Here is a 27,246-nt window from a genome sequence, read left to right on the forward strand (position 1 = left end):
CCTCTATCCACATAATGGCCCTTCAGATAGAAATCATCGGATAGAATTATAGAACCTCAGAGCTGGAAGGACACTTAGCAACCATTTAATGCAATTCTCTCATTTTATAAATAGGAAAAGAATCCCAGAAAGAGGAAGTGATTTGCCCACAACTACACAGAAAATTGGTAGCAGAGTCAGAAATAGAATCCATGTCTCCTTACATCCCCCCTAAATCTCCTCCCTTGGCTCAGTCTTTTGTTCTGAGTTTTCCTAGGAGAACCAAAGCCACCAACATGGAAGCCCAGCCCAGGACTCTCCTACCAAGAGCTGCTGAGTTCAGATTTGTGGAGTCATCTATCTTAGACTCTAAGATGATATTTCATTGTTATAGATGTTATTGGGGTGGTTGGTTTTCCCCTTCTTTTTTTTCAGGTTTTGTTTTTACGTGATGCAAATGTCTCTCTTCAACCTCGATTGTTCTTAAGCTCTTTGAAAAAACCCAAAACCTCAGTCTGGGACATCTGCTGCTGATCAGCTTCCTTTTAAGGTCTGCTCTGGTTGTGAGCGTGGTTATGGTTAGAAAGCAACAACTTGGTGAACTTTGTCTGGTCCTGAGTCATGTCTCCTTTCTCTTGACATTCAGTCGTTGGCTGTCAGCATCACTGCAGAGGGGACCATCCCTGAATTAACTCAGGCTTGTTTTATCCCATTTTCCTTAAAGAAGGGTTAGTATTTGGTGAAATCTTTACTCTGGAACCTTCCTGGCCAGAGGGTTTCTTAGTAGATAGGCAGCTTAGACAGGTGGTGTGATGCATAGGATCATGAAATGCTTCGTAAATTGAGTTTCTGATTGTCAGGAGTATGTTTGGTCTGGGCTAATGACTTCCAGAGAGGTAGTAAGCTAGAGAGGCACCCCAAGGATTTGATCGCTATTAGCAAAGGTCAAGGTCCTCAAGAAACCCAGCACAGCATTGAATACTAATTCCACTGTTTTAAACCCACCTAAGAAAGTGATGGAATTTGTTCCTGAGAGATTGTACATTTGTTGGGATAGTTAGTCAAGTATCAAATATTCTAGCTCTTACTAAGGATTTTCCCTGGGTTCTGAGCTCTCTAGGGTCCTTTCTCTAGGAATCTTCCTACCTGCAAATGCTATATTCTTCCTCCAAGCTTGGCAGCAGATCTTAAGTTCCTAGGCTCACAGATTGGGAACTAGAAGGGACCCTAGAGGTCATCTGGTTGTACTCCATCATTTTACAGGAACGAAAGCTTTGACCCAGAGAGGTTCAATCACATATCCAAGGTGACACAGGTGGTCAGCAGCAGAGTCAGCATTTGAAGCCACCAGCTCTTTGGACTCCAAATTTAGCACTCTTTCTTCTGTATTATACTACTTTAGGGAGATTATTTTTTTCTGAAGGGTTAAAGAAAATAAATCACACAGTGCTTTGTTAATTATGTTTGAATCCTATCTACATGCCCAGGCTATGGATCTTTGAGAGTAAGAAGCATAAGATTCCTTCTTATTTGTCTGTTGAGCTCTCATAGCACCTGTCCTTGAACCTGATAGGTTTTACATTTATTGAATTGAATGGAATTGAATTAAAGATATTCACTCTGGTCACTGGGATGGTAGAAGCATTAGAGTTAAAGGGACTCCATCTTCTTTGTTTATTTTTATTTTTTTTTAACTTTTGCCCTTCTAACTTAGAATAAATACTCTGTATTGGTTCCAAGCCAGAAGAGCAGTAAGAGCTAGGCAATGGAAGTCAAGTGACTTGCCCAGAGTCACCCAGCTAGGAAGTGTCTGTGGCCAGATTTGAACCCAAGAAGAAGAGTTCCTAACTTTAGGCCCTGTGCTATATTCACTGTGCCATTTAACAGACGCTTTGCTCCTGTTCATCTTCCGACAATGAACCTTTGCAAACTTAGCCAGGCTAGTCTTCAGATGTTAGGCACCCAGTCAGTTACTGAGGTCATGCAAACATCTCCCAGCTTGTTAGGGCTGCTAAGAGTCTAGGTGCTTAATCAGTCAGTCAGTGGATTAGCAATCAGTTATTATGCACTGGCCATATGAGGCCTTAGAGATGGAAACAAAAAGTGACAACAACGCTTGCCTTCAAGGAGCTTACATTCTAGTGTAAATGAAGAGGAAAAGGCAAGAAGTGTACAGAGGAGATAGAGTGACCTCGAAGGGGAAAGAAGGTGACCTTTAAGCTGAGTCCTGAAGAAAGCCAGAGATTCTAAGGGTAGAGGTTGAGAAGGAGAGTATTCCAGGCATTTGGGACATTGACCTAGGACAGGGCATTCAGTGCTAGGCAGGGTTCCTTGAGGGCCTCTGACTCCTGCTGAGTAGAATTTTAGTTGAGGGGTAGAATATTTAATGCTTCCCTTGACCCTTCTAGGAAATGTATCACCACTCTGAATGCAAACCCCATTATTTGACTTAGGGTGGTGGAGGGACCCAGTGGGTCAGCATTCAGTGCTATACTGGGTTCCTCGAGGACCTCAACCTCTTGCAAATCAGATCCTTGGGATGCCCTTCTAATTAACAGACTAGACATACCCCTGATGCAGAATCTTGAGACAAAAGTCATACAAAGGCATGGGGATGGGAGATGATGAAGTATGTAAAATTATGCAGTTTAGGGTCAGTCACCAAATTAGGCACCCCACTGCCTTCCCCAATCGACCCTGCCCCAGGGAACTAAGAATTTCTTTTACAATTTCAAATAAATTTTAATTGTATTAAAAGTATAGAACCCATTCATTCTTGGCTAGGGCTAGAAAAAAACAGGCTATGGGCCAGATTTCGTCTTCAGCAGTAATTTGCCAATCGCTCGTTTAGATTAAGTGTAGGTTGGACAATGCTTCTTGGAGAATGTAGGGCTTGCATTGGGCTTTAGAGGAAGGGCAAGATTTGGAAAGACCTGGGGAAAAAGAAAGAGCATTCTCATTAAGGGTCATGGTTTGCATGAAGTCACAGAGGAAAGAGTGAGCACGATGTGTGGAAACAGTGAAAGGCCTGAGCTGGAGGAAGTGGATGACACATGTTGATAAATGAGGAATCGTCTCACTTGAGCTGTTTGATTTGCCCGTTGCCAACTCACTTCAATAGGTCCCATAAGGAAATGGATGATAGGCAGTACAAAGGCCCAGGAGTCTGTTCCCTGTGACCATAGCAGGGCAGGAGCTTGAGCCAAAAGCTCTCCCCATCCCCCCACAAAAAGGTGTCTACACCATCAGCCCCTAGAGAAGTCTAAGCCAATGGCCAAAAACCAGCAATGAGCAATGCCATGTTTTAGCCTGGAGCCACACAGTTCCTCTCACTGTGGTCCTGAACTCTGTTCTTAGGGCCTCTGTGACCTGTCAGGCAGATGAGGTTATCCTCAGAACCTCAGGCCTTTTTTTCATCATGTCATATACTGAATTTTGGGTCAGAAACCCCAACTTAGAATCCCAGCTCTAATATTTGGTAGCTGGTCAGTCATTTCATTACACAGAGCCTTATCTACTCAGTAGGGAGAGTAATAACAGACTGCCCACCTCACGGGACTTTTGTGAGGAAAGTGGTTTGTAACCCTGATGTGTCAAAGATATGTTAGTGATGATGAGGATAGTGGCAGTCATCCTGAGCTCTTCTGGTTCTCCCTGGGAGTCTGTGTGACCAGGATCCCTGGCTGAGTGAAGAAAGGAGGGAACTTTCCAACCTTGAACCTTCCAAGAATTTCCCCACCTGGATGCCTTGTTCAGCCTGTGGGGAGCTTGTCCCCTGGACCATGACCGCTTATGATGTCATGGTCCATTACCTTTCATGACCTGGCATTAGGGACTGTGGCCATGAAATAGAAGGGGAAAAGGGCATCACCTGGCAGCCGTTACCATAAATCAGGATGGCTGTGGTTCCTGGTACTAAGCAGTACATTTTGAGATTCACAATTACTTAAAAAAAAATATCCCTCAAGTCCAGTCCTGCTTCTTCCTTTGTAGGCCTCCCTGTGTGTGTGTTGTGACAGAGAGGTGAAAAGAGAAACTATATCCCCACCAGTGTTAGAGTCTGGAAGTTAAGTTTTTAGTCACTGAATTAGGGAATCCAGTAGTTTCCTCCCTCTCTTTGGCCTGTGGCAAATTCCAAATATTCTCTATTTCCTAATCACCCAAGTAGTGTAAAGGCCTCATTACTTTAAGTATAGGGTGATGGTATTTCTCATGAATAGCTTCTAAATGTGCGACCATCCTATAAACTTGCACTTTTCCCCAAATGATGGCTTTGTTAGGAAGTCCTTTTACAGCCTGACATGTGTGGAGATTGCTGACAGACCCCCTATTGCATCCTAAGTTCCAAAATTTTTAACATGATTGTGCCATGCTATAAAATAATGCATCCTCTTTGATCCAGTAAGACCACTACTAGGTCTGTTTCTCAGAGTTAAAAAAAAAGGGGGGGGGATGGAAGACCTACTTTTACAGAAATGTTTATAGCAGCTCTTTTTGTGGTGGCAAAGAATTGGAAATTAAGGGGATAGCCATCCATTGGGGAATGACTGAACAAGTGGGATATGATGGTGATGGAATACTATTGTGCTATAAGACATGGTGAATAAGATGATTTCAGAAAGAGCTGGAAAGATCTAGGTGAACTGATGCAGAATGAAGTAAGCAGAACCAAGAGATCATTATACACAGAAGCACCAATATTGTGGAATGATCAACTGGGATAGACTTAGTTACTCTTAGCAATGCAACGATCCAGGACAATTCTGAGGGACTTATGACAAAGAATGCTTTCCACCTGCAGAGAAAGAACTATTGGAGTCAGCAGCTCAAAGTGTGTGATTTTTCACTTCAGTTTATTTGGTTCATTCAGTTGATTTATCATAAAAAATAAACAACATGGAAATACATGTATAACCTAGACCAAATTGCTTTAGTGGCGGGGAGGGAAGGAGGGAGACAATTTGGATCATATAACTTTGTGAAAATTTATTATTACATGTAATTGGCAAAATAAAATATCTTTATAATAATAATTTTTTAAAATGTGCCATGAGAAATGTGGGGGAAAAAAAAGGTCAAACGTTCTAGGTACCCAGAATGAAATTAAAAGCTCCTGGAGGTAGCATGGTATGATGGAGTTATAATTAGACATTGACTTTCGTGTCAAGATGTGGGTTCATATCTTACCTCCAATGCCTCTTGTCTCTCTGAACTGAAGCAAATGACAACCTGATTGAGCTTGTTTCTTTATTATGAAGTGAAAGGGTCGGCCCAAATGGCTTCTGAGGTTCTTTCTAGCTCTTGCTATAATGATTCTGCTGTCTGACCAGTAAAGGCCATCTGATTGCCAGGGGAACAAGACCAAAGGGCAGCAAGTGCCAGCTTATCCTGCCCACGAGGGCCAGCTTCTTCTAATCAGGAAGAACCCCAGCTGTGTTCCCTTTTCTGGTAGCATGCCAAATTCCTGGAGAAGAACTTGAAATTTTGATTAACTCTCTTAAAACACTTCTTTGTGGATGTCATATGTTTCCTTGAAAGCTTTCAGTGGCTACAGAATCAAGTTCAATTCAGCAGAAATTATGTGCCTTCTACTTACAAAGTACTCTATGAGTTCCTGAGTTCAGTTTCTATATTCAAGTCCTTCTAGAGTCTGTGCTTCTCTCTTTCTCTTATCTTGTCTTATCCAAGGATTTCTCATTACACCTCTATAGATATATCCCTCCACTCTGGGTAGACAGATTGCTTTGGCCCATGTGTGTTTTAGTGCTCTCAACTGGATCAGCCTCTTTCATTGCAACTTATTCAGAAGCCTCCGTGTCCCTTCAAGACCCAGCTCATGCAGCCTTCTTCCATCCCCCATCCCCAAACCACATTGTTTTCTTTTCTTTTGGCCCTCCCTGTCTGCACCATTCCTTTGGCCATTATGTTTTCTTTGTGTGTATGTATGTGTGTGGGGAGATGGATGCCCTTTGTTTTTATATCACCTACATTTCCCAGCATATCTTTGCCTTCCTTCCCAGAGTCATCCCTTACAACAAAGAATGGAAAAGAAGGAAGAAATAGTTTAGCAAAATTAAATGTGTTGAAAATTTCTGACATTTTATACAGTATTTCCTGCTAGGATCCCCCTACTTCTGCAAAGAATTAGGGATGCCTTCTCACATTTCTTTTTTGGGGGTCACACTAGGTCATTATTATTTTGCAGTATTTGGTTTTAATTGCTCTCTCATTCTTTCTTTTTATATTGTTGCAGATGTGGCATATGTTGTTTTTCTTTTACTTGATATCAATTCCTATATTGTCCCATTTTTTTGGTATTTTCATATTTTTTTAAAATATATTTTATTTGATCATTTCCAAGCATTATTCGTTAAAGACATAGATCATTTTCTTTTCCTCCCTCCCACCCCCCATAGCCGACGCGTAAGTCCACTGGGCATTAGATGTTTTCTTGATTTGAACCCATTGCTTTGTTGATAGTATTTGCATTAGAGTGTTCATTTAGAGTCTCTCCTCTGTCATGTCCCCTCAACCTCTGTATTCAGGCAGTTGCTTTTCCTCGGTGTTTCCACTCCCATAGTTTATCCTTTGCTTATGAATGGTGTTTTTTTCTCCTGGATCCCTGCAAGTTGTTCAGGGACATTGCACCGCCACTAATGGAGAAGTCCATTACGTTCGATTATACCACAGTGTGTTAGTCTCTGTGTACAATGTTCTCCTGGTTCTGCTCCTCTCGCTCTGCATCACTTCCTGGAGGTTGTTCCAGTCTCCATGGAACTTCTCCACTTTATTATTCCTTTTAGCACAATAGTACTCCATCACCAACATATACCACAGTTTGTTCAGCCATTCCCCAATTGATGGGCATCCCCTTGTTTTCCAGTTTTTGGCCACCACAAAGAGCGCAGCTATGAATATTTTTGTACAAGTCTTTGTGTCCATTATCTCTTTGGGGTACAAGCCCAGCAGTGCTATGGCTGGGTCAAAGGGTAGATATTCTTTTGTCGCCCTTTGGGCATAGTTCCAAATTGCCCTCCAGAATGGTTGGATCAATTCACAACTCCACCAGCAATGAATTAATGTCCCTACTTTGCCACATCCCCTCCAGCATTCATTACTTTCCATAGCTGTTATGTTAGCCAATCTGCTAGGTGTGAGGTGATACCTCAGAGTTGTTTTGATTTGCATCTCTCTGATTATAAGAGATGTAGAACACTTCTTCATGTGCTTTTGATAGTTTTGATTTCTTTATCTGAGAACTGCCTATCCATTTCCCTTGCCCATTTATCAATTGGAGAATGGCTTGATTTTTTTGTACAATTGATTTAGCTCATTATAAATATGAGTAATTAAACCTTTGTCAGAGGTTTCTATGAAGATTTTTTCCCAATTTGTTGTTTCCCTTCTGATTTTAGTTATATTGGTTTTGTTTGTACAAAAGCTTTTTAGTTTGATGTAGTCAAAATTATTTATTTTACATTTTGTGATTCTTTCTATATCTTGCTTGGTTTTAAAGCCTTTCCCCTCCCAAAGGTCTGACATGTATACTATTCTGTGTTTACCCAATTTACTTATGGTTTCCTTCTTTATGTTTAAGTCACTCACCCATTTTGAATTTATCTTGGTGTAGGGTGTGAGGTGTTGATCTATTCCTAGTCTCTCCCACACTGTCTTCCAATTTTCCCAGCAGTTTTTATCGAATAGTGGATTTTTGTCCCAAAAGCTGGGATCTTTGGGTTTATCGTATACTGTCTTGCTGAGGTCGCTTTCCCCCAGTCTATTCCACTGATCTTCCTTTCTGTTTCTTAGCCAGTACCAAATTGTTTTGATGACTGCTGCTTTGTAATATAGTTTTTTTTCATATTTTTTCCAGCAATTTTCCCCCTATTTTTCTAGCAAATTTTCTATTACATTAACGTACCATAATTTGTCTAGCCATCCCTTGGTTGCTAGCAATGGAATGTATCCTATATTTGACTCAGGGAATGGGTTTAAATCCTGATTCTGTTACTTCCTATGTGACTTTGAGCAAATTAGTTATTTAAGTTCTCTGGGCCTCAGTTTTTTAATTTACAAAGTGAAGGGGGTTAGACTAGATCCTTTCTAGCGCTAAGCCTATAATTCTTTATTAAAAAAAAAAACAACAACCCTTAACTTTTGTATCAATTCTAAGACAGAAGAACAGCCAGGACTAGGCAATGAGGGTTAAGTAACTTGCCCAGGGTCACACAGCTAAGAAGTGTTTGAGGCTAGAATTGAACCCAAATCCTCTCAATGGCAGGCTTGGTGCTCTATCCACTATGCTACCCAGCTCCCCCTAAGCCTATAATTCTAATAGAAGTATCTACTCCCCCCCCCAATTCTTTATTAACATAAAAGAGAGGTATTATAATGGAGACTTTCTTTTTGTCTTTGATACCTGTGAGGCATATAGCATTTACTTAATGGAGTCTTTGTTATCCTTTTATGTCCCCATACATGTTATGGGGGAGGCTGGGCATCTTAGTCATCTCTTCTTCCTGTACCCAGTACAGTAGGTGTTCAATCTTTAGTCTCAGTTTGTTAATGGTGATGATTTAGATCAAGGTATCTTCTTCATCTCACCCAATGAGGCCATATTTGTAAAGTGCTTTGCACAGTGCCTGGCTTGTAGTAGATGCTATATATTATTATTCATTTTAAGATAGCTGCACTAACTACATAAGATAAGGTGATAACTTGTGATTTGGATGATGTGCAGCAGGAAATATCTTTTTTATTAAAAAAAAAATTTCCCCTTGACATCTTAGATCCTGTGTTTTGGTTTCGAGGCAGAAGAGCAGTGAGATTAAGTGATTAGTTCAGGGTCACACAGATATGCATTATCTGAGGTCAGATTTGAACCCAGGATTTCCTGTCTCCACACCTGGCTCTCTATCCACTGAGCCACTTAGCTGCACCCCTTCCCCCCCATATAAAAGGATCTTTAGGATTCTAAGATAAGAGTTCAGAGCTATTGGAAACCCCTGGGATTTTCTGCCCTCTTATTAGTATGTTATAGGGGAGAGAGAATTGGGCTTAAAGGAACCTTTCAGTCTGAGACTTGGTTCAGACCTTTCCTAACTATGTGACCCTTGGAAAATCACTTCACATCTCTAGGATTTTTAAAATTAATTCTGTTTTTTAATTAGTCAAATGAGAATATAGACATTATTTACTATCCAGGGTTGTTGTAAGGAAAGAATCTACAAATCTTTAAAATGTTATTTAGGGGGAAAAAACTTCTAAAAATTAAAATAATGCTAGTTAGGAAAGTACAAGCTCTTAATCCTATTGTTGTTGAAACATGGTTCAGGATTTAAAATGAGAGAGGTCATTTACTTGTAACAGACTATCAGAATCCTCATCCCTTAGATCATCAGAAGCCTACTCCATGGCTATCATTTTCCATTTGTTTTCTGGTTTTCTGGTTAATTCTGTCTTTGAGAGAACTTAGAATGTTAGCTTCCTCCAGGAAGTTAACATGATAAGTATTTTGTATACATAAAAGAAGTGCTGGACATTGCAAGTACCAGATGACATTCTAAAAAATAAAACTGATTATGGTCTTACACAAGGAAATAACTAGATACCATTGTAGGTGGAGATGTGCTGGGAAATGTTTAACAATTAACTCTCTTAAAACACTTGATATTCTTTTAAGTTTAATCTGCATACTTGTATTTTCTCCTTTATTTTCCTAAGTATAGACAGTCAAAAAAATAATAAACCAAGCCATAATTTATTCATATTCTGATGTCTAAGATGTAAATATGTACACCGAATATTTAGCAATTGATTCTCCAGCTAGCCTGAAACTCACACTACTGAATGTGGGAATCACTTTTTGAGTCAGCTTTCAGTGGATGGTCTTGTTACAGCAAATAATGAATTCAGATTCAGATTAGATGAAATAATAAAAAGAAGACAATATGAAAATACAGATGAAAGTAGTCTTAAATGGACCTGTTTTTAAGGCCCCTTCATGCAAACAGTTGAGAAATAAATAAAAGAACAGATATTGACACAGTCCATTATCATTTCTTAGGGAAGTTTAGCCATGGTAAATCAATAACAATGAAACCAAAAGAGCTAAGAAATCACCTGGGCCAGCTAGAGAGTGAATTTCTTTGTCAGAACTTTATAGCAGCCAAGACCAAGGTGGAAAGATGGGTGCTGTAATGGTTTTGAGTACAACATTGTTTATAAAATCTTTATGGAACATGATGGTGGAAGACGAGCATTGTCAACTATAAAACAAGTAGAGACAGTGGAGACAAAAACAAGTTTAAAGCAAACTTGGTGAGAGATCTAAACATACAGAATTCTCATGAGGACACTTAAGGATGAAACTGAGTAGAGGACAATAAATGGGTTAAAAATGGAAAAGATCAGTAATAAGCTCTTTTCCCCATTAGTTATAGTTGGAGGATCCCATTTAGAATCTTTTTAACGGCACAGTTGTGCTATATAAGAAAGAAGAAATGATGTTGAAGAAAATAAAGATAGGAAAAATAACTGGAGTAGGTCCTGTATATACAGGAGATATATTACAAGTGACAGTTTTAAAAGTGGACATTGAGGGATTGATTTTCTAGGTATATGAAAAATGGGAGAGCATCAAAATTTTTTTAAAAATCTGGGGTCTTTTTTGATAATATTTTGTTTTTTCCACAATTATATGTAACAATAAATTAAAAAAAATTTTGGTTAAATTTTGAACCCTTGATTCTCTTGCTTCCTCCTTTCCCTTTCCCCTTATTGAGACAGTAATCAATCTGATACAGATTTTACATGTGGAATCATGTAAAACATTTTTCCATCTTTTATGGAGGAAAACTGGAATAAAATAATGAAAAAAAGTGAAATCTAGTATGCTTTGGTCTGGATGCAAACTCCATTAGTTGTTTTTTTTTTTCCTGGAAGCAGATGGCATTTTTCATCATAAGTCCTTTGAGATTGTGTTGGATCTTTATATTTGTGAGACTAGCTGAGTTATTCATAGTTGTTCCTTATATATACATCATTGCTGTTACTGTTTGCAGTATTCTAGTACTACTCACTTCACTCTGCATCAGCTTGTGTAAGTCTTTCCAAGTTTTTCTGAAATCTGCGGAGTTATTGAAAAAAAAAGAGTAATATACATACACACAGCTAGTGTATCTTTTGTGAAGGTTTGAGAAGTTGTGAAGTAGAATTTTAACAAATTATGTGCTACTTCAGATCATGTCTTTATAATCACACAAACACACATACGCCCCTCCCCAATTAAAAGTAATAGCAAGTACAAGATACTATTGTTACTGTTTAATCCATTTAAAAAATCATAACAACCTATTTGATTTGCTAGAGCAAAACATTGTTGTCCTCTAACAACCTGTTTCCCATGTACATAAAAAACCACACAAGAGTCCTTGAAAAAGGTAACAACAGAAATAATTAATATCTTTCTCATTATTAGCATCAATTCTAGGTGATATCCAGCAGAGTCTAAATGGGAGAGGAGTCTTCTGGAAACTAATATTTGCAAATGACACTATAGCAATTATATTAAGCCCTGTAACTTTTTATAACATTTTATTTATAGCTTTCACAGTGAGATCCATAATCACTTGAAAGAGTTTAGGTAACTTTTCACATGGGAAGAACCAAGTGAAATGCATTTGGATCAACAATCTGTAGAATTGATCTCTTGGTGAGTTTTACTCAGGATTGAACATGAAGAAGATAGGCAGGGTTGTCTTTGGGAAATTGCCCAATTCTTTTATTTAAAAAAAATTCTTATTGGTATCTTTAGCTTTTACATAATTTATGTTTCCTATTGCAATGATCTTCCTTTCCCCTGAAGCCATCCCTTATAACAAAGAATACAATCCAGGGGAAAAAAGTATTCAGTAGAACTAACCACAGATTGAAAAAGTCTGACATGATATTCAGTGTTCCATACCCATAGTCCCCTACTTTATGCAGCACTTTTAATGACCCTAAGCATCTACTTGAAGCAAAAGTTCATTAAAAATATAATAGTAAGAACAGTATTCTTGACAAAAGATGGGAGTAGTTTCTGTTGGAGGGGTTGTGGGAAGATAGGCACACTAGTGTACTGTTGATAGTTATAATCAATACAACTTTTGAAATAATGTAAATAAAGTGACTTAAATGTCCATTCCTTTGACTTATACCCCCAAGCAGGTCATTGATAAGAAGGAAGTCTCTAGATACACCAAAATATTTATTAGTAGCTCTTTTTTATTTTTAAAATTATTCCAAATTTTACACAACCAAACAAGCATTTCCCATATACAAAGAAAAAGAAGACAATACACAAATGAAACCACATCCTCATATATGTTTAGCTTACTTTTCTTCATTTCTACAGAATAAATCCCATCCCCAAGTGTTCCAGCCCCTTCCCACCCTTCCTGTATTACAAAAGATATCATTAAGGAGGCCACTATGTACATATAAATTAAATCTTTCATGTTTCACTTTTCTGTTCACTTTCTGGAGGTAATATTCACAGTTTAATCTTCTAGCATTAATTATGTGGCTATATATAATATTCTCCTGATTCTACTTATTTCACTGTTCATTAATTGTGTAATTCTTTCCAAGCTTTTAAAAAATCAACCTATTCATTATTTCTTATTGTACTATTCCGTCACCATCATTTACTATCATTTATTCAACCATTCCCCAATTGATGGACATCCCTCAGTTTCTAATTCTTTGCTACCACAGAGAGAATTGTTTTAAATATATTGGGACATATGGGTTATTTTCTTCTTTCCCTTATCTCCTTGGGGAAACAGACCTGGCAAGGGTATTCTGGGTCTAAGGGTATACACAGGTTTATAACTTTCTCCGTGTAATTCCAAATCACTCTCCAAAATGGTTGGTTTAGTTCACAGATCCACCAACAGTGCATTAGTCTCCGTTTTCCCACATCCCTCCAACATTTGTCATTTTCCCTTTTGGCATTTTAGCCAGTCTGTTGGGGGTGAGGCAATATCTCAGAGTTGTTTTGGTTTGCATTGCTCTAATCAATAGTGATTTAGAGCATTTTAAAATATTTTCATACATATGGCTTTGATTTCTTCATCTGAAAATTGTCCTTTCAAGTCTTTTGCCCATTTATCAATTGGGGGTTGGCTCTTAGTGTTATAAATTTGATAAAGTTCTCTGAATATTTTAGATATGAACCCCCTATCTCAGGGGCTATCTATAATGCTCTTCCTCCCCATCCCCCATTTTCCTCTTTCCTTCTAATCTTGTCAGCATTTATTTTATTTTTACAAAAACTTTTCAAATTAATTATCTCAAAATGATCTATTTTCATTTCACAATACTCTCCATCTCTTGTTGGCTCATAAATTCGTCTCCTATCTATAAATCTGTAGCTAGTATGTTCTCTGTTCCTCTAATTTACTTATAGTATCTCCTTTTATGTCTATATAATGTGTCCATTTTTATCTTATTTTAGTTAATGGCGTAAGACATTTCAGTCAAACTAGTTTCCAGTTATCCCAGCAATCTTTGCCAAACAGTGATTTTTTTATCCCCCAAATTTGGACTGATGATTTTGTCAATTACAAGATTATTATATTCTTTGACTGCTGTTATATGTCTGTGCTGGCCCACTGAACTATATTTCTGTTTCTTAGCTAATACCAGATAGTTTTGATGTAACTCTTTTTTAATAGCAAAGAATTTGAAATAAAGTAAATGTCCACTGATGGGGAAATGGATTAACCAATTGTGGTACATAAATGTAATGGAATATTATTATGCTATAGCAAATGATGACTTTGTTGCATATAAGGAAACATGAACTGATGCAGAGGGAAGTTAGTGAAGCCAAGAAAACAATACCCATAATGATAGCAATGACAGCAGTAAGATAAACCTAAAAAACAACCACACATACAAAATTAAAAATGAATGTTGCAAAGGCAGCTAAATGACCCATCAGTGATAAAGAATCAAGACTTGAGATGGGAGGTCCTGGGTTTAAAATCTGGCCTTAGACACTTCCTAGATGAATGACCCTGGGCAAGTCACTTAACCCCTATTGCTTAGCCCATACCACTCTTCTGCTTTGGAATACAGTATTGATTCTAACATGGAAGGTAAGGGTTTAAAAAAAAATAACAATGAATGTTGCAGAATTATAAAGAACAAACAAGACTTGAAAGAAAGAATAGATAAGATACTCCTACTTTACTGTTTGGAGAGGTGGGAGGACCACAAGTCTTGAATATTGTACATATTTCAGACTTTTTATATGTATCAATAAATTATGTTACTTTTGCCAGTCTTCCTCTCCTCCCCTCCTCTCCCTTCCCCTTCCCTTCCCTCCCTTTCCCTTCCCTTCCCTTCCTTTCTCTTCCCTTCCCTTCCCTTCCCTTCCCTTCCCTTCCCTTCCCTTCCCTTCCCTTCCCTTCCCTTCCCTTCCCTTCCCTTCCCTTCCCTTCCCTTCCCTTCCCTTCCCTTCCCTTCCCTTCCCTTCCCTTCCCTTCCCTTCCCTTCCCTTCCCTTCCCTTCCCTTCCCTTCCCTTCCCTTTCCTTGTCTTTAGAAATACTATTTGTTATATGGGATGACTCTGGGAGAGGAGAAGAGATATGAGGGGAAATCATGAAGGTATAGAAACAAAAGGCAACAATTGTTTTGAGGAAAGGAACAGTATTCTTTCAGCAGGGAGTTCTGACAACAAATCATGAAATGTTACAGCCCCCAAAGGTCTCAAGTTGAAGGTCACCTAGACCTAGAAAGTAAAGGAGAGGAACAGGGTGGGTGGGTGTAGGATCTAACACAGAAGAGAATTGCGAAAGAGAAGTGCCCTCAAGTGTGTCAGCAGAGAGACTTATGACCATAAAAGAAAGTGGCTCCTTACGTGGCAAGAGTAAATGTTCCCTAAAGGTTGGTCCACCTAATCCCTTGGCCTCTACAATGTCAATAAACCACTCAGAAATCCCCTGATATGTTGGGGGATTCCTTTGGGAGGATTTGTGGTAGACATACCATGAATCGTTGGGGGTAAGAACGTGTAGATGGAATAAAAAAGTATATCTTTGGAAGGAGAACTCACATGGATGAAGTCTCAGTCTGGTCCAAGGATAGAAAGTCCAACAGGGTAGAAATTAAGTTAACTTCCCACCACCATGAAGATGTTTGTTCAAAACTATTTCCTAATGTCAAAAGGAAGTGGGAGTGGATGCGTCTTGAAGAGTTAGTTGGCATTAGGTTCTGAATGGACCCATTACCCATTCACAGTAGAGGAAAACCTGTGTCCTCTGTTTTATTTCCTTCACCCTGGTTGCTTTCTACAGGATTAAATGTACATACCTCAAAGAAACTCAAGTCTAATTAATAAAATCCACTGTGTCTAGCCCCAATTCCATTAGAAATACAGTGCTCTTGAGAAAAAAAAATTACAAACAGTTAAATAAATACCTGATTCCTGTCAAGGAAATACCTTTCCTTCATCTCCTTTTGTATTTATATGTCATGAATGTGCAGTAAAAACCCTCTTACCAAGCTATCCAGCCCGAGTAGGAGAACAAAACAACGGTAAAACATCTCCTGATGGTGAGGGAGAATTATGTTGGGAAGAGCCATAGAATCAATACAGACAGAGGGACAAGAGTGTGTTAGACTTGTCCAGTCAATGAAAATTCATCTTCAGAGTATCTGGTCTCGTAAATAGCTGATGGGGACTTTATATTTACAGAGAGCGATGTCTGCTTCCCGCCTGATCGGGGAGTTAATATAGGCATGCGTGGCAGTTAGTAGTATTTTCTGTGGCTGGCAGGCCCTGAAGTCAACAAGCTTGCTGTTTAAGAGGAATTATGTCCTGCATGACAAACGGCTGCCCTCTGGAGCGCAGTGCGCAGTGCCTTCAGCCTGGAGCATAGCGTTGGTTCCTGAAGGGAAATAAAAACAAGTGGGAATTTTGTCCAGATGCGAGGCTTCATCCCCCCACTCAGAGTTGCCCTGCTGATAAATTTAGGTAAAATGCTGATGCTGATATGCACTCCCAAAGCTCTTTTATTGATTTTGAAATGAAAACTTCCCCTCCCCCCATATCCTTCCCCCATATAAATCATTTCCTGAACGTCTCTTTGGTGGTTTATGCTGTTGCTTACTGCCTTAGTCTTTGCCACCCAACCACATACACTTTGTCTTCCCCTAAATATTAGCCAGTCAGGCTCCAGGAACAGGGTTGGTAGTCCCTTGAGCTTTGATTGGGCAGGGGCAAATTGCACAAGTGTAGGTCCTGTGTGATGCAATCCCAGGGCTTGTGGAAGCTTTTGGATCCTCCTGGGGGTGGGGTAAGGGGAGGAAAGTGGAATAAATGAGCAGTTTCTGGGTCTAGGCACCCCTCATGCCTATACCTACCTAGAGCCCAGCCCTTCTGAGTGCTTTGGGTGTTAAGCAGACTGGATCCCCTTTTAGAAAGGAGCATCTCTTGAGCGTGCAAGAGATATCTCTGTTGAGAGAGACACCAGCTGCCCCAGCTAGATAGGAGTCAGGGATGTGTTTTGTTTCTCAGCATTTTTTCCCTATGCGGCTGGGACTTGGTTTTAGGCCTGGTGATTTATTTAAGGAAGTTTTATTTCAAGGAGACTGGAATTTAGGAAGCTTGATCCTTCCCCTCTGCCTTTGGTAATGGTCAGAAGTCCTTCAAGCAGCATCACGAATGAAAAATTTCCTCTGGAAAGCTCAGGGGAGCTGGGAGGGCACAAAGAAAGAGAAAGACCGCTTGGACAGACTTACCAATGGCAGAGCTGCCCCTCCCTAGAGGGACCTCTTGGTTTAACAGGGATGCTTCAGGGTCTCCCCACCCACCAGAGGTGATCCTATTCTCCCTAACGCACTGCACTGAGAGCTGTTTTTGCTAGTATTTCTGGGAGAAGCATTGGGGATGCGTTCAATGGCAAAGGGGGAAAAAAAGAGTTAAAAAAAAAGTTGGCTGTATATCCTGACCCTCTTACCTTCCTGTGAAGAGCATCGCTTGAAAATTGTCTAACGTGGCTGGAAGGGGAAATCTCTGTTTCCGAATTGTTTCAGGTCCTTCCTTCCTCTCTCCTCCAGGAAACCTTCCCCAAGTCACCCCACCCACCTGCTATAGCCTCTGCTTCCCAGAGATGCAGCTCTTTTTGTAGGTTGTATTTTTTGCCACGAATGTGTTCTCAGAGAGGGCGTGTGTTTGCTATGCTAGAATACAAGCTTCTTTAGGGGAGGAACCATGCCTTTGGAGTGCTAGACTGGGAGTAATAGAGGCACTTTGGTCCTAGAGTTAGAGGTCATGCGTTCAAATCTCACCTTTGATACTGAATGTATGAGTGATCTGAGACAAGTCATTTAGCCTCCCTGGGTCTCAGTTTCCTCTTATGTAAAATGAAAGGTCTGTACTAGATGGCCTCTGAGGTTTCTTGTAGCTTCTTCCTCTATGATCCTTTGAGGTGAGTTCCAGCCTGGCTCTTCCCTTTATGAGCTGTGCAACATTAGGTAAATTATTAACGTTCTTAGAGCCACTGTTTTCCCTTCTGTAAAATGGAAGCATTGGACTAAATAAATCCCTAAGGATTTAGTTCTGACATATACTATTTTTTTAACCCATATCTTCTGTCTTAGAATTGATACTGAGTTTCCAAAGCAGATACTAGGTTGTGAGGCAGAAGAGTGGTAAGGGCTAGGTCACCCAGCTAGGAAGTGCCTGAGGATAGATTTGAACCCAGGACTTCCCGTCTCCAGGCCTGGCTCTCTACCCACTGAACCACCCAGTTCCCTGCTGATGTATACTATTGCTTCTGCATCCTCCTCTGTCTAGGTGCTAAGCCAAATTAGATATGACCTGATCCTGTTCTTCTATTCTCACCCATGTTTTTTGTTTTGTTTTGTTTTTTTACCTACATGGATAACTATTTTTGCTAGCATTTATGGTAGAGATATGAGGTTCAGTATCCCATGAAAGGCACCCATAGCAAGGTGTTTGCAAGACTGAAAAGGGAGTTGTGAAACATCCCAGAGGACAAACATCAGAGGGATGGGATGGAGAAATAGGGATCCAGATGTAGGCCTAGAGTAGTGCTTGCCTCCAGTTTAAAGATCTCCCTGCCTGAGCTTCCTCTATTACTTTCACAGGGGAGAGGAGGGTTTCCCCTGGATTTCAAAGCTGCTTTTGACACTTCTTATTTAGTTCCCAGGGTTCCCCAGAGAATCCAGGTTATAAATTACAGAAACCCCTAAGGATGGCTCTCAGATGCTGAAGAGCTCTCCAGAGGGAGAATGCTACAAGAGGCTGGCTGTTCCATTAGAAGCCAAGAAGGCCTTGGCTTCCTTTTATTTCCCTCCCGGTTTATGGGGGAAGAGAACAGTAAATGAAGGAAATACCATCTGAAGCTATTTTCATGCTCCCGTTGGTGGTCTTGGGACAGCTGGAGCTCTGCAGACTCTCGGAATTCTCCTTCCTGAGCCCTTTGGCTTGCGAACTCTCCTTCAGGAGCCCCCTTTGGGAAATTGGACTCTGTTTTTTCCTCCTGGCTAGGCTTCTATAAAGATGGCCCCAGCCCGTTGGAGTTACGCTTCGCGGCCTTCGCCGAGCCATCCGTGCTCTTTGGCCGAGTCTCTTTGGTAAGCAAGGGCACAGAGTTGTGTGACGGTTTCCAGGGTCAGGGGCATGAGTTCTGTCTCAGGTTAGAGTTTATCTCTGGCTGGGATGACGGCTCATGCTGCGACTGGTTGGGAGCAAGTCTGTGGCTTGGAGTTGGCTTTTAGTTGGTGGTTGGGATTAGGGTTGATTCTACGGTTGCAATCAGGGCTAAATCTGTGGTTGGGATTAGGGCTAAGTCTGTGGCGAGGCCGAATGTGCGGCTTGGACTAGGGTTCAAGTTCTTTTGAGGTTAAAGTTTAGTCTCTGGCTGAATTGACTGCTCACGCTCTTGTGCAGGATTAAGGCTCAACCTGTGGTGAGTTAGGACTTTATTGTGCATAGCAGGGCAAAGCTAACTGACTTTCGAGGTTCCGAATCTAGATTGTCCTGTACCCTGAGCTCTCCAGCTCAGACCACTCTCCGCTCGAAGACGTCTGCCTTGTACTAGCCTTGGATTCTTAAGCCCACCGTTCTGCCCCCCAGCTCCCAGCAAATGGGAGACCCCTGGCCCCAGGGCTTCATTCTGACTCCCACTTGAGCGTTGTTCCTCCCCCTGCCTGCCCCTGGTTCCTCAACAGTGCCTTCTCCACTTGGCCAGTTTTGCAGGAGGCAAAGCATGGCAAACCGCTCTCCCCATCCCCTTTGCTCAGAGGGAGAAAGCTAATGAAGTTTCATATTTATAGACGCCTCTGCCCCAAGGCGTCCAGGCGCCAGCAGAATATACTCACACATGACTAAATCAGAAAGGTGATTGAGTCCCAGAATATAAATCCCTCCTCTCCCTCTCTTCCCCCCCCTTCCTCAGATTCTATAAATAAAATGATAATATTTATAATGATGCTACTCAGGGCTTATGGGACACTCCACAGCTTCAAAAGGCTTTACAAAACATTAGCTAATTAATTTTTGCAGCAGGGGAGGGAGGCAGGTGCAGTTATCCTCATTTCACCCACCCATTCCCGCTGGCCTCCTGAAGAGACCCCCAAGCCTTGGCTAGATGAGGCGTCAGAGATTCCCCAGACTGGATCCTTTCATGGGCTTTTCTGATCCAGGGAGGGGATTCTCACCTCAAACTGATGTTCTTGAAATAGTCCTGAGCTGGGCAGAAGGAGACCTGGCCTCTGGTCCTGGCTCTGCCTCTCATCACTTGTGAGGCCTGGGGCACATCTTTTTCCTTTGCTGAGCCTAGCCTCAGTTTCCTTCTCTGTAAAATAAAGGGCTTGGAACAAGATGACTTGTATGGCTCCTTCCAACTGAGACATGCTCTGATTCTTCCCTAGAGGCCCTGCCTCGGCCAGGCACATCCTCTTCACTGGCCCCACAGGGGCTGAGAGCTAAGTAGACCGGTGTCAGGGACCAGGGTCCCAGCCCTTTCTACCGCCTGTGTTTTGAATGAAATGTTGCCAGGATCAGCCCTCAAGGGGCCCATTCCATTCTAGTCTGACGCCAGGGTCATTCCCAGTGGATGGGAGTTATTTACAGACTTGTACCATATGACTCTTGGAGAGACCAGCAAAAGAAATTTGCCCTGAGCTCAGCCAAACGGATAGAGAGACAGCTTGGAGTTGGGAAGCCTGGCGGGAGGCAATTAGGGGTCTTTGCTCTATTTAAAATCTTTTGGGTTCTTTGCCACCTGCATTCTGACTCATGACTTCTCCACAGGTCCAGCTGCATTCCCAAGAGGATTTCAGAGAATAGCTAGACTTGCTTGAATATTTCTGCCAAGGCCACCTTGGCCCACTGATTCCATGCTGCAGAGCCTTCTCCCAGGCTCCAGCCTTGTCCTCTGTTCCAACTTTTCCTAAGCTTGTCTTTCTTCTACCTACCACCATCATGGATTTCTATATGCAAATTCATTCAACTGTTTGCTCTGTTTCAGAAGAATGGTTCTGGCTTTTAATGGGGAGCTTCTGTCAATCGATTGATCACTCAGTAAACATATTGAGCACCTTCTATGCACCAGGCACTATGCTAAGAGCTGGCATCCACAAATTGGTAAAAGTCAATACTTACCTTCCAGGTGGTTACAATCTAACGGGAGGGGGGCAGCTGGATGGCTCAGTGAATGGAAAGCCAGACCCAGATGGGAGGTCCTAGATTCAAATCCGGACTCAGACACTTCCTAGCGGTGTGACCCTGGGCAAGTCACTTCATCCCCATTACCTAGCCCTTACCACTCTTCTGCCTTGGAACTGATACATAGTATTGATTCTAAGGGGAAAGGTGAGGGTTTAAAAAAACAAACAAACAGCAAAAAACCCCCAATCTAATGGGAGAGAACATATAAACAAATCTATGGAAAGAAAACTATATACCAGATAAATAGGAAATAATGAACAGAAAGAAGGCATTGTAATTAAGAGGGGATGGGAAAGGCTTCCTTTAAAAGATGAGTTACTTCTATCCATTGCCTTATATCCTAAATGTGGCAAGTGTGGGTAACATCCATTTGGCTCAGCTTATTGAGCATTTACTAAGCATTTACTATGGGCCGGGCATCGTGCTAGGTATGGAGATATAAAACAAACAAGAAGTCATGCCTGCCCTCAAAAAGCTAATGAGCTGCTGATGGGGAGGAAGAATACAGCGTGTGCAGAATTGAGTAAACACAAAGAAGATAAATACCAAATAAACTTGCTGGAGGCTCTACTAACCAAACAGAGCCAGGAAATGCCTCTTAGAGGAAATGTCCTATGCGTTTGAGCTTTGAAGCGAGCTAGGGCTTCCAAGGGCAGAGGCGAGGAGGGAGGGCCTATATGGGGGAATAAATGGAGATTGAATGCTATATAGAAAGATGTATATCCACCCAGAAAGAGAAGCTAGAGCCAGATCGGGAAGGACTTTCACTTCCACACCAAAAAGGGGGGTCAGACTCTGATTTTAGTTAAATATCCTGCTTGCTCAGAGATAAGGCCGTTTGGGGAAGTTGGAGTTTTCTCTCTCACACTCTCTATCCAAGCCTTTACCTCCCACTTGGTGCTACTTCCCCCTCATACTCTGTTGTTTGATTGTTGCAGTTGTCTGATTTCTTTGTGACTTGGCAAAGATACTGAAGTGGTTTGCCACATCCTCCTCTAGCTTATTTGACAGATGAGGAAACTGAGGCAAACAGGGTGAAGCGATATGTCCAGGGTCCCACAGCTAGTAAATATTTGAGGCCAGATGAACTCAGGAAGACATATCTTCCGGACATCAGGGCTGGTCCTCTCTCCACTGTGCCACCTGGCTGCCTTCCTACCTCTTCTTTACCTTCCCATTAATACAAGATTGCCCATCCTGACTTGGTGGCAGTCTAAACAGCTCTCAAGGAGAGTAGCTTTATCTGCTTGTTCTTCCTGAGGTCTGTGGTTTTATAGAACGGAGTAATGGATTATTTTCATCTTGAATGATAGAAGGAACATTGCATTTTGAATTATGGTATGGTTTATATGGTATCTTATGGGATAAGGAAATTAAATTATGGTATAGTATATATGGTATCTTATAGGATGAAGAAATTAAATTATGGGGTGGTCTATATGGTGCCCTATGGGATGAGGAAACCCAAGGTTGGAGTAATTAAGAGACTTGCTGAGGTGAGCCAAAAGCCAAAAGATCTGGTTTCTAATCTCAGGTCTGCCACTTATTAACTGGGCAAAACCTTTAGGCCCCCCTCGCCTTGATTTCCCCAGGTGTAAAAGGATGTTGTTGTTGTAAAGTCATTTTCAGTTGTGCCTGACTCTTTGTGATCACATTTAGGACCTTCTTGGCAGAGATAATCAAATGGTTTGCCATTCTCTTCTCTAACTCATTTTACAAATGAGGAAACCAAGGCAAACAGGATTTAGTAATTTGCCTAGGATCACATAGCTAGTAAAATACCTGAGGCTGGATTTGAACTCAGGAAAATGAGTCTTCCTGATGCTGGCCTGGACATTATGTATTGCACCACCCAGTGGCTCCAAAAGGATATGAATATTTGTACAATAGTGACCATATCCTCTAACATTAGCACTCCTTCCTTTGTGACGTTGTGAGGGAGAATGTACAGAAATCATAAAGTACAAGTGAAATGTGTCCTCTTATTGACAGTGGGCAATGTTTCATCTTGTGCAGATTAATCATGAATGATACGGGAGGTCCTGAGTTCAAATGTGACCTCAGACACTTCCTAGCTGTGTGACCCTGGGCAAGTCACTTAACCCCCATTGCCTAGCCCTTACCGCTCTTCTCCCTTGGAACCAATACACAGTATTGATTCTAAGATGGAAGGTGAGGGTTTAAAAAATAGAAAATGATATAATTTTTTTTTTGTCAAATGAGAGAGAATGTTGGGTCAGCACTTGTCTGGTCATGGTGACAATGGACTATAGAACTGCCTAGGTAGATAAATATTAGTCACAGTAACAATCAAACTCAACCATTACTTATTAAAAGCCTGTTGTGCGCAAGGTTCTATGCTTGGGGTTACAAAGACAGACCCAACCATTCCTGCCTCCGAGGAGCTGATGGTCATCCTGCTGTTGACAATTTCCCACATCGTTCTCATCTTGTTTTTTACAGTTCACAAAGAAAGACGTGAAGGGATGTTCAGGTGCACCCTGCTAGGCTCCTGGCACTCAGCTTTTACTAAGGCCCGTGCTGCATCCCCAGCCATCAGGGAAGGGTTATTGAGAAGCTAACTGATCACCCCTGGGCCTTTCTCCAAGATTTGTTCCACCCCGAGGTTCTCTGGCTGACATGTGAGATGTCTTGGAGACTACAAGCGCCCTTAGTAGCAGCAGGAGCAGGAGGGGAAGTCTCCCAACAAAAGCTCCTCCGGTATTCACAGAGCTCCGCGGTGACCGCCCTGAGGCAGCCATAAAAAAAAATCTCTTCCTTGTCAGAAAGGAAGAATACGGATAGATGCCCTAAGATTTCATGACAAACAGGTTTAAACATTTACCCAAATGCTCTCTGAACAAACAAATGCCACTTTACAGAGCAATAATAAAGACTGAAAATAGATACACATCACTGCATTTATTGAATGTAACCGATATGTTGAAAGTCCAAAAATGGAACCAAAGGGCCCTACATGGGCAGCCAGCACACCAGCTAAGACAATAGAGTGCTGGAGAATTGCATCCTCTTATTCACAGTGTCTTATCTCTTGCCAATTAATCTTGAAGATATTAGGAAGTCCTGGGTTCAAATCCGGCCTCAGATACTTCCTGGGAACGTGACCCCACTGCCTAGCCCTTACTACTGTTTTGCCTTGGAACCAATACACAGTACTGATTCTGAGAGCTGGTTGTGTAGTGGTCCTGGAGTCAGGAAGATACATGTTCAAATGCAATCCCAGATACTTCCTCACCCCATGACTCTGAGCAAGTTACTTAACTTTGATTTGCCTCAGTTTCCTCATTTGTAAAATGGGGATGATAATAGCATCGGCCTCCCAGGGTTGTTGTGAGTATCCACTGAGATAAAGGTAAAAGGTCGAGATTTTATAAAAGGTGCTTGCACTTAGTAGACTCTCTCTCTCTCTCTCTCTCTCTCTCTCTCTCTCTCTCTCTCTCTCTCTCTCTCTCTCCTCTCTCTCTCTCTCTCTCTCTCTCTCTCTCTGTCTCTCTGTCTCCCCCCCTCTGTCTCTCTCTGTGTGTCTTTCTGTCTCTGTCTCTCTGCCTCTCTTTGTCTCTGTCTCTCAATGTGTCCCTTCTCTTTCCCAGTTTGCTGACAGCAGAAGCATCAATGCAAGATTTATAAGAACAAAGGGGTCCCTTCATTCCTCTCCAGGCTGTTCTCCTGGCTCTCTCAGGCACTTTCTCTATCATGCTGTGGACACGTCTTCATGCGGGAAGCTCCCCCCCCCCAACTGCACTTCTCAGCCCCTTAGCCTGTCCCGGTGATTGTCTGGTTCCTCCAGGACCTTTGTTCCGAGGTGGAGGCCTTCATTGCTCTACACTCCCAGATTTCCTCTGGCCTGCCTCAGAGCTGCCACTTCTATCTCCTCCTTTCCCTTCTGTGGCTTCCCTTTGTCTTGTCTCTTCCTTTCAGGAATGTCAGCTCCCTGAGGGCAGGGACAGGTGTTCAGCTGGTGTTTGCCCGCTTAGCACTAGGCCTGACCCAGAATGAGCACTTAACAGATGCTTGTCAGCCGATTGACTGATGGGGTTCCTGGAAACGATACTGGATCAGCTTCCTGCTGTTTGAAACCACAGAAAGCTCAAGGAAGGTCTATTGATAGAATGTAGATTTTTATAAAATTGAGTATGGTGCCATGGCAGGTTGCAAAAACGTATCTCCTATTCAGTGTCCAGAAAAATTTGATCAAGTGGCCATAATTATATACCCAAGAAGCTTGCTATTCTTCCCAATCATCATTCAATCAGTCAGCAGTTAAGGCCAGAGCTAGTCTCTGCCCCAGTGGAGCTCATAATCTAATGAAGGAGATAGCATGCAAACTACTATCAATGGGAGCAGCTGGCTAGCACAGTGGATAGAGCGTCAGGCCTGGAGTTGGGGGTACCTGGATTCAAATGTGACCACCCACCCTTCCCACTTCCTCACTGTGTGACCCTGGGCAAGTCACTTAACCTCAATTGCTTCATCCTACTATTCTTCTGTCTTAGAATCTAGGGATTAAAAAAAAACCCCTATCAATCAAAAATATTTATTAAATGCCTACTATGTGTCAGGTATGTACTAAGTTCTGAGGACAGAAAAAGAGGCAAAAGACAGTTCCTGCCCTCGAGGATCTTATGGTCTAATGGTAGAGACAATGTGCAAACAAATACAGTACATATAAGCATGTTACCTACAGGATAAATAGGAAATAATGAACAGAAGGAAGCATTAGTATTAAGAGGGGTTGAGAAAGGCTTCTGGATCATATCCTTATGCTGCAAATTCAAACCTCAAAATTTTTTGAAGGATTCAACAAATGAAGTACTGCAACCAAAGCATTTTCACAGATAAAACTCTTATCTGTCATCATCCAAATACAAATTCTGATGAATAGAAATTCAAGAATATTTCTAAAACTTGAAATTTTTATTTTTAAAAATAAAACCCTCACCGTCCATCTTAGAATCAGTACTGTGTATTGGTTCCGAGTCAGAAGAGCGGTAAGGGCTAGGCAATGGGGGTCAAGTGACTTGTCCAAGGTCACACAGCTAGGGAGTGTCTAAGGCTACATTTGAATCTAGGACTTCTTGTCTCCAGTTCTGACTGTCAATCCACTGAGCCACCCAGCTGACCTCAAGCATTTTTGATATATGATTGCCATACTGAATACTCAGAACCTCCAAACTACATTAAATGAATAACATTCAAAATGTAGGGACCTCTTGGAAGAATTCAAAACCATATAGGAACAAGAAGCAAATATGTATCTTTACTAATTCTACTGGAGTTGACTGAAGAAGTTTTCACTCTAAGAGAACAAGCCTTCATCCCAGGCTTTTCATTGAATCATCTTATCTATCTATTAAAGGCTGGCAAATACTAAGTATAAAAGAATAATAGCAAGTAGTTCTTTGTAGACTCTGGAATCTAGGCTCACTTCCCGTCTCTCTGACATTTATTAGATGTGTGACCAAGAGCAAGTCATTTAACCTGAGCCTGCCTGCCTTCCTTCCTTCCTTCCTTCCTTCCTTCCTTCCTTCCTTCCTTCCTTCCTTCCTTCCTTCCTTCCTTCCTTCCTTCCTTCCTTCCTTCCTTCCTTCCTTCCTTCCTTCCTTCCTTCCTTCCTTCCTTCCTTCCTTCCTTCCTTCCTTCCTTCCTTCCTTCCTTCCTTCCTTCCTTCCTTCCTTCCTTCCTTCCTTCCTTCCTTCCTTCCTTCCTTCCTTCCTCTAATACTGTGTATTGATTCCCAGGCAGAAGAGTAGTAAGGGTTAGACAAGGGGGAGTCAAGCAGTTTGCTCAGGGTCACACAGCTAAGAAGTGCCTGAGGTTAGATTTGAACCCAGGACTTCTTGTTTCTAGGCCTGGCTCTTTAGTCTCTGAGCCACTTAGCTATCTCTGGAGCTTCAAATTCTTAATATGTAAAACAAGAGGGTTGGATTGGGTGGTCTCTGAGGACCCTTCCATACTCACAGTCCTTTGATCAAATCTGAGCTCCACTGAACAAAAAGATGAGACGAATGAAATATTAACATAATTAAGAGTAATTGACATTTTTATACTACTTAAATAGTGAGCCTCACAGCATTCTTGTTTTATATATGTTACAGATATTTTATCTCCACTTCTTTCTGAGGAACTAAAAGCAGTACTGGGTAGTGGTTAGTGCTCAGCTCTGAGGTCAGAAAGACTAGGGTTCCTAGCTCTGTAATGGTGACAACCTCTTTTATGCCAAAGACAGGTGCTTTGGGGAAAGGAGCTCCAAGCCTAAACTCTACTAAACTTGAAATTATAGATCTTTTCCTTATTGCATGCAGATACGGAGACTGAGGCAGTTTTTGGCTTCAGTATCCTTAGAACCTTGCACAATATGCTTGTACATAGGAGACATGAATGTTGATTGAATTAATGCAGTAATTCGACTTAGAAATCCAGTGTTGGTGCAGATTGCCCAAGTGGATCTTGCCTCTTTCCATCATTGATTATTGAGACTTTTAAACCTCCATTC

At 41.5% G+C, this 27,246-nt stretch overlaps 1 protein-coding gene across 5 annotated transcripts in view; it reads left to right on the plus strand.

Moving 5' to 3' along the window:
• The window catches only part of RXRA (retinoid X receptor alpha), a 467,242-nt gene that overhangs the window by 390,782 nt on the left and 49,214 nt on the right, over window positions 1-27,246 (plus strand). The gene's annotated exons all lie outside the window — the stretch shown is intronic.

Source organism: Monodelphis domestica, chromosome 1, assembly GCF_027887165.1.
Source record: "Monodelphis domestica isolate mMonDom1 chromosome 1, mMonDom1.pri, whole genome shotgun sequence".
Classification (NCBI taxonomy): domain Eukaryota; kingdom Metazoa; phylum Chordata; class Mammalia; order Didelphimorphia; family Didelphidae; genus Monodelphis; species Monodelphis domestica.